This window comes from Rhamphochromis sp. 'chilingali', assembly GCF_963969265.1.
Source record: "Rhamphochromis sp. 'chilingali' genome assembly, chromosome: 10".
Classification (NCBI taxonomy): Eukaryota; Metazoa; Chordata; class Actinopteri; order Cichliformes; family Cichlidae; genus Rhamphochromis; species Rhamphochromis sp. 'chilingali'.
In genome coordinates, this window is record NC_137937.1 from 38,130,979 (window position 1) to 38,141,823 (window position 10,845).

Here is a 10,845-nt window from a genome sequence, read left to right on the forward strand (position 1 = left end):
GACATCGTCTTATTAATCGTTAGCTTACTATGCAAACATGACAAGTGAAATCTCCCGCAGCTTAAACATGTGAGAGGTTGATCGCGCAGAGAATCGCTGAGCTTATGTGAGTGTGTGTGTAAAAGCAGCAGGATATATATTTTAGTTCTGCTGAGCCAAATAAGACAGGTCAGGGTGAAGAAGTGACAGCCAAAGAAAAGCTTACCACAAAACGGAAAAGTTATGACAAATCAGACTATAAGGCAAAAAGAAAGTGCAGCTTTATGGTTTCATGGACAAAAGAATTTCTGTGGCTGCAATATGACGAGCTAAATAACCAGGGCTGCACATAAGTGGTCCGCAGGTGCGCATTCGCTGTCAAAATAAAAAAACACGCACAAGATAAGAAGTTGCAGCGCGTGTTTGCATACATAAGATTTTCAGGAGGAGGACAGACATTTGTTTAGAACTCTTAAAGATATCGAAGAAGCTCCTTTAAGCAATTACTGTGATGTTCTTCCACCTCCAAACAAATGTCAGAAGGAGTCCGAACCACAAAAGAAGCACGTATTCTCGGAAAAGTGGTTGCAGGAGGTGAGCTGGCTTCAAACAAATGATGAACGCACAGAGATGTGGTGCAGAATGTGCCGTGAAAATCCCACTCTAGCGGACAAAACCAGTGCTTTTTATATGGACGCAAACGCGCGCTGCAACTTCTTATCTGGTGCGCGTCTTTTATTTTGACAGCGATGCGCACATGCGGACCACTTATGTGCACCCGTGTAAATAACATAATGTTCTGCTGGGTGTGTTGTTGGTTTTCTCTCGATTTCTGAGTCAACAAGCGCCTTTGTTACTGGGACCAGTCATTTTAAGAAAGGCCCCCATTAGAAATGCATTATTGCTCAGTCTGCAATATCTTTCCCAGAACAAACACCAATTGCAAATAACATACTAAAAATAAACCTGAAAAATCTGTTTAGAACAGCTACTATGTTGCAAAGAGTGAACTACCACTGGCACAATTTAGCAGTCTTTGCAAACTTCAAAAACCAAATGGCCTCGATCTTGGTTCCACTCGCCTCTGACCCGTGACTTCAGTGGAAATTTCAAATTCAGGATCTGACACAGACTGATTCATGTCCTACACAGTTCTTACAAGTTCATAGAAATGTCTGTTGAATTAGAACCAAGTATTTGAGTTGATGATTGTAATTTTTATACAATGTTGTAATTTGTTTTTCAACAATTTTTTGATTAATGCTTCGTTTCCGTTACAATATTATACTTTAATGTATAATATTGTAAAGGAAACAAAACATTAATCAAAAAATTGCTCTCTTTTTTATTCGGGCTACTTAAATTTATTTTGGGCTACCAAAAACTGAAGAGTCCCTGCCCGAAGGGCTACCAGGGATTTTGAAATTTTGCGAGCCCTGACAATGAACAAAGAACACTGGACTCTTTCAAAATAAAACAGGAAACGTGGAGACATAGACAAGACACAAGGGGAACCTGATAAACCATGAACTAAACTGCAAACTAGGCCTGACTGAATAAATAAGATAACTGAAAAGAAACTGGAATACAGATGGAATAAAAAAGTAACATGAAACTCAGAAACACTGGGTCGCATGACCCAGGACCATGACACCTAATACTAATAAAAAAGTTTCCAGGTTTCAGGAGCAGTGAGTAGTGTTTCAGTGTATTCTTCCCTGACCCGAATATAATTGTTGAAGACTGTCAATCAGAAGATTTAGTAAATATGTGTGTCAGCCTTTTTAAAATTCTTTACAAAATGTTTGTAAAGCACAAATAACCAAAGTCACTTTAATTGTTATGGCATGATGATGACAGTTATTAAGTTAATAAAGAAATTAACTTTTTCATTTTCAAAATACTGTAAACTGTGAACATTTTGTGGAATTGAAGCTCTACTGGGATCTATAAATTGTATGCAGTGTTGGGTAAGTTACTTTAAAAAAGTAATTAATTACTATTACTAATTACTTAATCAATTACTTAATCAATATTTTAGTTAAAATACTTATCTAATTACTGTGTCTGAAAAGTAACTTAATTACTCAATAAGTAATTTAACTAAATACTTATTAAAATCCCCATAAACCTTGAGTGGACAAACAATAGAAATTAAACTCTTTAAATAATAAATAATTTTCGCTACATCCTCTTGCAGACCATTACATGTGGAAACCATTTGAATACAAGCGCGCTGATCCACACAGGTATGCACACAGGTGTTCACTGCTCGTAGACCCAAATTACACCTTTCTTGGCTGCTACTTCGAAGCACATCTGTCCTGCGTGCTGCACAACAACATTGAATATTTAGTATTTACTGCTGTTTACACTTAGCTAGATTAATGCGATGGTGTTGTGTTTAGTATGTTGCTTTGGTTTTTGTTTTGTTTTTTGCTTGTTTTCTATTCTTCTCTCAACAGGTGATCCAGGAGATTTTTATTTTTTTTCTCCCCCCCTTTCTCACTGTCCCTCTCCCCTTCTGCTTTTCCTTTCCTTCCTCTTTCTTTCTCCCTTTCCTATCTCTCACTCATGTCTGTCCCGTCTGTAACATCTGGAAATAAAATATAATAAATAATAAAAACAAAGATCGATCAAATGGACCAATACGGCAATGCCACGATGATCCATTTGGCAAAGTAAATCCATTGGGTATCCTTGTTGGTCTTCAGACAACAATTCTGACGGCTAAAGAACCAAATGGGACAGGCAAAAAATAAAAAATAAAAAATAAAAAATAAAAAATAAATAAATAAATAAATAATAAATAATTTTAAAAAGAAATACGAGTCAACATGAAATAGTTTAGCCTTTTTGCTTCCTGAATCATCTTTATTACATTCTATTAAAAAAACATTCTTTAATAATTACATTTTAGTAAGGAATGTGACTTTCTTTAGCTAAGAAACACAATTCCAGAATAACAAATATATTTTTCTGCAACATATCTGAATAACAAAAAAGCTCAACTTAAGAAATGTTAAACATGACATATTTCACGCAGTAAACATTAAAATTTTTACATTTTCAAAGCAATGAGTAACATATTCATACATAATGTATGTAATCATGTCATGTGATTCAACAAAGTGAAGTTAACTCTGAACTTTGGTTAACAAACAGAATTCCTCTGAAACTGTCATGGTCCTGGGTCGTGTGACCCAGTGTGTTATGCTTAACCTATTTTGATGTTTATTGTTTGCTTAGGTTCTTTAAGGTAGCCCAGTCCTTTTGTAATTATGTTACCCTTGCATTACGTCTCCCTTGCCCTTCGTGTGTTTATGTCTGTGTGTCTTGTACTGTCAAGTTCATGCTGTCAGTTATGTCACCTCCCCCTGTACTACGTCTCCCCGGTTCATGTCTCATGTTTCCTGTTTTACTTTGAAGGCCTGCATTCACTGTCTGTGTATTCAGTTTCACTCCTCCTGTCCTGTCGTTAAGTTCATGTGTGTCAGCTGCGTTCCCATGTGTGGCCACTTCCCCTGATCATCCCTCATGTGTATTTAGTCTCTGTGTTTCTTACAGTCTGTGTCGCGTCGTCTGTGTTCCCACCCTCCATGTTTCCATGCCCGGTCTGTTGTATTCATAGCCTTACCTTAGTTCATTCCCAGTTTAGGTTTCTGTTTAGTTATTGCTTTTGAGCTGCCCTTATTCTTGTTTGTTTCTCTTGCGTTACCAGCCACAATAAAAGGCTCGCTTTTGTTTAAAGTTTACTCCCGTGTCACTCGTGTCTGCACCTGAGTCCTCCACGCACTCTCCACACGGTCTGTCACAGCGGACCGTGACAGAAACTTCCTCAAACCAATGAGCTCCATATTTCCTGCATGCTGTATGCACTCATGTTTTCCAAAACATTTTTTGTACTACTTAGCTGTGTTGTTTTTGAAAAAGTTGTTGTATCTCAGTAATGTAAGTCTCTCAAAGCGTTCACTTGACAGTCTGTTCCTTCTGGGTGTAAGCACAAGATTGCCGAGGCTAAAGAGCCTTTCGACTGGTGCGCTTGATGGTGTGGCTGTGTTGTACCTCAGTGAAATGGCCTTAATCCTGGGAAACTGGCTAAGAACACCCAGCTCAGACCCGGCAGATTTCAAATATTCCACCTCTGTTTCAGCAGAGTAGGTACAGTCGTCCTCCTTAAATGAAAAAAAGTCATCAGTGGAGTCAGCAGGGTTCTTGTGATCTTGAGCAGGTTGTTGGTCTTCAAGAGACAACCCACGGCACTCTGTAGTAAGCATTGCCCTAACCATGTCTTTTTTTCTCTTCTTCCCTGATCCAGCGTAACTTAAATTTAGGCAAAAAAAAAAAAAAAAAAAAAAAATTTAGGCAAAGTGACTGCAGCCAGGAGAGCTTCTTTATTGTCCATCATTGAGGAAAAGTGCACCTTGATCGCCTATGACATGGCTATTCAACTACGAAGTTAGTTGGGCCAGATTTTCAAACCGAGGAATTTATCTGGGCCAGATATTTTTTTTGAAGCCAGTAAGCAGCAGATCATGATCAATTTCAAACCCACACAACTGTTTTGAAAAACAAGTATTTTTTAATTCCTTTTCCCCTGTAAATCTGGTGACCTCTCACAAATGCACACCAAAAGGTCCATTTAAAAAAAAGGGAGCTATAACTAAACTGTTTTTTGCACATTTGAAATAATAATAATAATAACAAAAAAACATTTTGATAATTCCCTTTCAAATTAAAATAAATATTTCGCTGACCACTCACTTTTCCTGCCATGGATGGAGCCCCATCCGTCACAAGTATACAGACACGCTTCATATCCAGACCATTTTCCTCAAAAAGAGCTGAAATCTTCTCAAACATCATTTCGCCAGCTGTGTGTCCCTCTTACGGTAGCAAGCCGAGCAATTTCCCATCCAAAAAACGGACATATACGCACAACTGTGCATTATCAGTTCTGTCAGTGACCTCCTGCTATAGACATTACATCAGTTTTCTTCAGGTCATCTAACAGCATTTCAAACTCGTCTGACGCCAGAACTTCAACTCTACGAATATTTGAACTGTCCTACAGGGGTACGTTTTTAATAGCAGATGTCACACTTACTTTAATTTTTTCATCACTTTTCACCGCATCCACCACGACCAGCATGCAGTATTTCGCTGTTTCAGAATCTGTGAAAGGCCTTTTCTTCTTCGCCAAGAAGCAAACACGAAGGGAAGCTGCTGCAGCTCTCTCTTGGGCTGTACAGGACCCTCACCATGGTAGTACAACTCCGGTTGTAAGATTATTAAACTCGGTAAAATGAATAAGTATTTGTCAGTCCAGGCAGGGTTAAACCGACAGTTTTCATTGTCAATTTTGCGCTTTTGGAGTGAGAAAGACATGCTGTTGTCGCATCATATATTACGATGATTGTTTAATATGTTTACATCACGGTGCATTGTGGGTTAAATATTGCTAGGCTACTAGGAGTGTTGCATTCACAGTCTACACTACGCTGTAGGAATTTTTAATTTTTTTTAAAATTAATTAATGAATTAATTTTTTGCGTTTTCTCTGTGTTTCTGCCAGGACCACAGGCAGGGCCACTCGCAGGTTGCTTCTGGGCCACATCTGGCCCGCGGGCCGCCATTTGAATAGGCTTGGCCTGTGAGAAAAAAATACATCAGACACTTCACATAAGAGCATGATAAATAAAACAAAAATTTATTTTAAGGTAAGGCTATAAATAGATTACCTTAACAATGATATCAGGGAGGGATGCTGTCAGCTTAAGCTCGTCCTGCAGTGCCAGCGTCCTGGACATTAGAATCTCCAGAGTTGGAAGAAGGATTCCAAAATAGCAGTTCTCTTCTCCTTGCAATATGTCTAGTGCAACAGTGAGTGGCTTCAACATGATACAATACTCCTTTAGGAACAGATACTCCCGATCAGTGAAGCATTTGATTCCAAACTGAGTGCAGACAGTATTTAATTTAGCGAGGGTAATGTCAGTGATCCTGGACAGAGCGTCGTGAAATGAATTCCATCGTGTTGAAACAGGTACTATGAGTTTTTTCTTGAAAAAATGATCTACCACTTCTGAAGCAACAGAAGAACGGTTTGCTTTTGTCCACATTGCAGAACACTTTGAAGTTGCACTTCTGTAGATGAATTTTGCCTCATTTGCTTGAAGCCATTTCTCAACATCATGAAAAATTAAGTTCAGTGTGTGTGATGCACACCTTAAGTGTGGAGGGAGAGAAAACTGTCCTTCAGATTCTGTGGAGAGGGTCTGCTCAACAGCTCAACATCAGTAAATGTCCCCTCTTCATCATCTTCTGATTCCTCATCAGAGTCTGATTTTCGGAACATTCTAAAAGCTTTGATAAAATTGGACCCGTTGTCTGTCACGGTGGCTGTCACTTTAGAGTTCAGTCCATAAGCCGAATGTACTTGCTTGATTTCATTGCCGATGACATCATATGTGTGTCTCCCTCGAACTCTTTTACATGCTAGTGCTGCATGTCCTCGTACAAAAGTAGAAGGATCAATCCAGTGTGCCGTCGTTCCGAGAAAACTTTTGTTATGGCTGGTCCAAATGTCAGCAGTCGTGGAAATATATTCCAAACTCTCGAATGTCTCTTTAAGCTCCATTTCCATGTCAGCATAACACTTATCTAAGTAAGTAGAAAACGTTTTTCGATCATGCAGTGCTGCTTTTTTGCCACACACAGGTATTTTGTTTAATACGAACCTAAAAGACGGAGACTCTACAGTACGCAGCGGTAGCGTCTCTTCCACAACGTAGCCTGCAATCATTTTCTTAAGCTCACCTTCAGACACTTTCTGTGTTGCTGAAGTGAAATCAAGTTTCGTCTGCCTAGCAGGAGTTGCCGCGGTGTTATCCATGGATGATGAAGATGGCTCACTCAGAAGGCTTTGTCTGTGCTGCCGTGTCAGGTGCTTCAGCAGATTACTCGTGCTATTGACAGCGGCCGATAATTTTTTCTCCCCAGGACATAGCTTACATATTACCGTAATGTTCTTGTCTGCTTGTTTTAGAAAAGTGAAGTGACGGGAATATTTCCATTTCATAAAACAGGCCCTCGCTTCAGCCGAGTCCGACATCTTCCGCTGTAGAATACGACTATGCGGCAAACTGGCGCGAAATGACGTGCAGCTGCACTACAGCGATGTTAAAGCGGCAGAGTTTATTTTTACCTTTAGAAGATAAATTATTGAAATTAAATAATGATTTTCAGCGAGTTTAGTTATTTTACAATGTAACGCAAGTACATTGTAAGTAACTGTATTTAAAATACCTAAAAATGAACAGTAATTAGTTACTCTACTTTTTCAGTGGAAAAGTAATTTAAATACAGTAACGCATTACTTAGTAACGCGTTACACCCAACACTGATTGTATGTAATGCCAGTAGACTGAGTAAAACCTGAGGTATCGTAAAAACTGCACATTTTTCTGAAGATATGATGTTTGATAACGGGTTTGCAAAAGCACAGTGAAATTTCTTTACATCAAAGCAAAAGTAAAATCTAGAGGCACTGGTTTTCATATGGTCCTTATGGTTTCAGTATTCAGGCCGTCTTGATCTCAGATTAGCCTGTATGCGGCCCGAACGTTAAAATTAGTTTGACACCCCTGTTTTAGAGTCTGAATTCATAAAGCAGTGAAAATCAGCTACAACATGTTTATGTTGAAAAGCTAATTTTGGAGTAAATAATTAAATGATCTTGCAAAACAGAATAGTTTTTCCTCCAGTAATTAGAGCATTTAATTTCCTGGATATTCATGCTATTTTTATGCTATTACAGTTTTTTCTGATTGCTTAAGCACATTTATTGTAACTATTGGCTAATTTTGCAAAACTCTTCACACAAATAAGAAAACCTGTCACCCAATAATCAAAACATTGTAGTTCTCTTGCAAAAGCAAACACAGCTAGATTAACTCTCCACACCTTCGTAAAAATGGTGTTTCCGTATCAAACAGTACACACAAGCCATCATCTACTAAGCACACAATGCGCCAACTGCACACTGATGGTATGAATACAAAACACATCTGGCGTTTGCTTTCTCTGTGCACAAGGTAGGCTATGTCAGTTTGAGCTCATACTTCTGTCATAGATCCATAAGCATAGAGGGATCCAAACTTCAAGTACTGGTGTTTATTCAAACACATCAAAACAAACACAAGTGTTTATTTCCAAGTATAGGATTATTTGCAATCGCCATAATGACTATATGGGTTACTTGGTCTGCAGTGAACATGCTTCCTCTGCCCCCAGCATCTGGTCATCTAGCAATTCTGTAAAGTAACAATTTCAGTATTTTTACATCAATGGTATTGGTGTGTTTCTCATTGGCATATGGCAGTGCTACAAATCTTTGTGCAAAGTGACTGTACTCACCGATTCTCATTTCAAGATGTCCTTATGGTACTTGCTACAGTGTAGCGGCTCGAGTTAGGCTGGACCCGTTGGGGGTCATTCCACGGTTGATGACATGGTCCACTATTGTAGCTCTGATGTCATCAGCAATTCTATTTCTTACTCTTCCTACCCTTCCTCTCCCCCCTCCTCATCTTCCTCTCCCCCCTCCTCGTCTTCCTCTTGCTCCTCCTTGTCCTTGTCGTCCTCTTCATCCTACTTCTTCACCTCCACGTCCTCTTCTTCGGCCTCCTCTACTTCTCACTCTTTCTGCTCCCTCCATTGTACTCCGCACACACAGCTTACCTGTATTATAGTGCTTAGGCTGATTGCAAAGTGAACTAATTATCTAAAAAAGTTTTCACATGTGAAAGTGTGCCAGACAGTTGGCAAATTAGTGTTAATGATAGCCATACATGTGTATACTTTTGCTAGGAGTGTGTTGGAAATTTGGTAATTGAGTGTTGTGCAGTGAATTGTGCCTACAGTTTTGCAAAGTGTGTGTTACAAAATTGCAAACTGAGTGCAAAGCAGTTTTTGTGCTTTTAGTTTTGCAAACTCAGTGAGTGGTTTTGCTATAAGTCTGAATAGTTTTAGAGATTGTGCTACAGGAATCACAGTTAGGGTTTAAGCATTCAGAAAAAACTGTAATACTTTTTTTTTTTTTACCATTTTTTTCATCTAGTTTCTATTCTAAAGGTTGATGTTACTTTGTGTCTTTTTCTTAAAGATTTCCTGATATTATTTGACATCCATAGAAAAGGTGAGCTACAGTTAAACCAGCTATAGATTAACTGTGGGAAAGAAATTCTGTCAATATCAATAATGTCACTGCTGGAAAAAGCAAGTACTAAAGCAGGCAAAGACAAAGCCAACACTCAAAAAAACTTAAACATAGTAAAGTGTAAAACTAAATTCCAGTTGTCCAAACAGCAAGTCATTGTTCCATAAAGCCAACCTTTAACCTGCAGTTCACCTTTTTTATTGTGATACTGACGTATCGTATAAAAACTGTTGTTATCGTCAATTATTTACTCATAATATAGCCAGAGATCCACACGATCTAGATTTAAAATCCTTTAGTAATTTAAGTATGATACAAGGTTCAGTGCTTACAGTTTTTTCTGAATGCTTAAACCCTAACTGTGATTCCTGTAGCACAATTTCTAAAACTATTCAGACTTATAGCAAAACCACTCACTGAGTTTGCGAAACTAAAAGCACAAACACTGCTTTGCACTCAGTTTGCAATTTCGTAACACACACTTTGCAAAACTGTAGGCACAATTCACTGCACAACACTCAATTTCCAAATTTCCAACACACTCCTAGCAAAAGTATACACATGTATGGCTATCATTAACACTAATTTGCCAACTGTCTGGCACACTTTCACATGTGAAAACTGTTTTAGATAATTAGTTCACTTTGCAATCAGCCTAAGCACTATAATACAGGTAAGCTGTGTGTGCGGAGTACAATGGAGGGAGCAGAAAGAGTGAGAAGTAGAGGAGGCCGAGGAAGAGGACGTGGAGGTGAAGAAGTAGGATGAAGAGGACGACAAGGACAAGGAGGAGCAAGAGGAAGACGAGGAGGGGGCAGAGGAAGCATGTTCACTGCAGACCACGTAACCCATATAGTCATTATGGCGATTGCAAATAATCCTATACTTGGAAATAAACACTTGTGTTTGTTTTGATGTGTGTGAATAAACACCAGTACTTGAAGTTTGGATCCCTCTATGCTTATGGATCTATGACAGAAGTATGAGCTCAAACTGACATAGCCTACCTTGTGCACAGAGAAAGCAAAAGCCAGATGTGTTTTGTATTCATACCATCAGTGTGCAGTTGGCGCATTGTGTGCTTAGTAGATGATGGCTTGTGTGTACTGTTTGATACGGAAACACCATTTTTACGAAGGTGTGGAGAGTTAATCTAGCTGTGTTTGCTTTTGCAAGAGAACTACAATGTTTTGATGATTGGGTGACAGGTTTTCTTATTTGTGTGAAGAGTTTTTGCAAAATTAGCCAATAGTTGCAAAAAATGGGCTTAAGCAATCAGAAAAAACTGTAAATCCAAGGTGCTGTGGTAGAGGCCCCTAGAAGAAGGGGAAGTTTCTTTTTTCCATTTTACCACAAAGATTTCAACATATTCTGTGGGCACATCAAAGTCAGCAGCTTCAAGTAGAGAAACTGTGGTTACATGTAATTTGTACCACTTGGTCCTGATCACAATACATCTTTATAAATACTTTAGACTTTGGAACAGTGAAATTATTGATCATATCAAACTGATTCATTAGTAGGTCATTAGCAAGACTCTGTAGAACTTGTCTGCATGCTGAGGTGGGAACCCCTAACCCTACTCAAGTAAATTTAAATAAATGTGAGTGTTTGGAAAAAGGTACTTCCAAAAGTACTTTTATTGC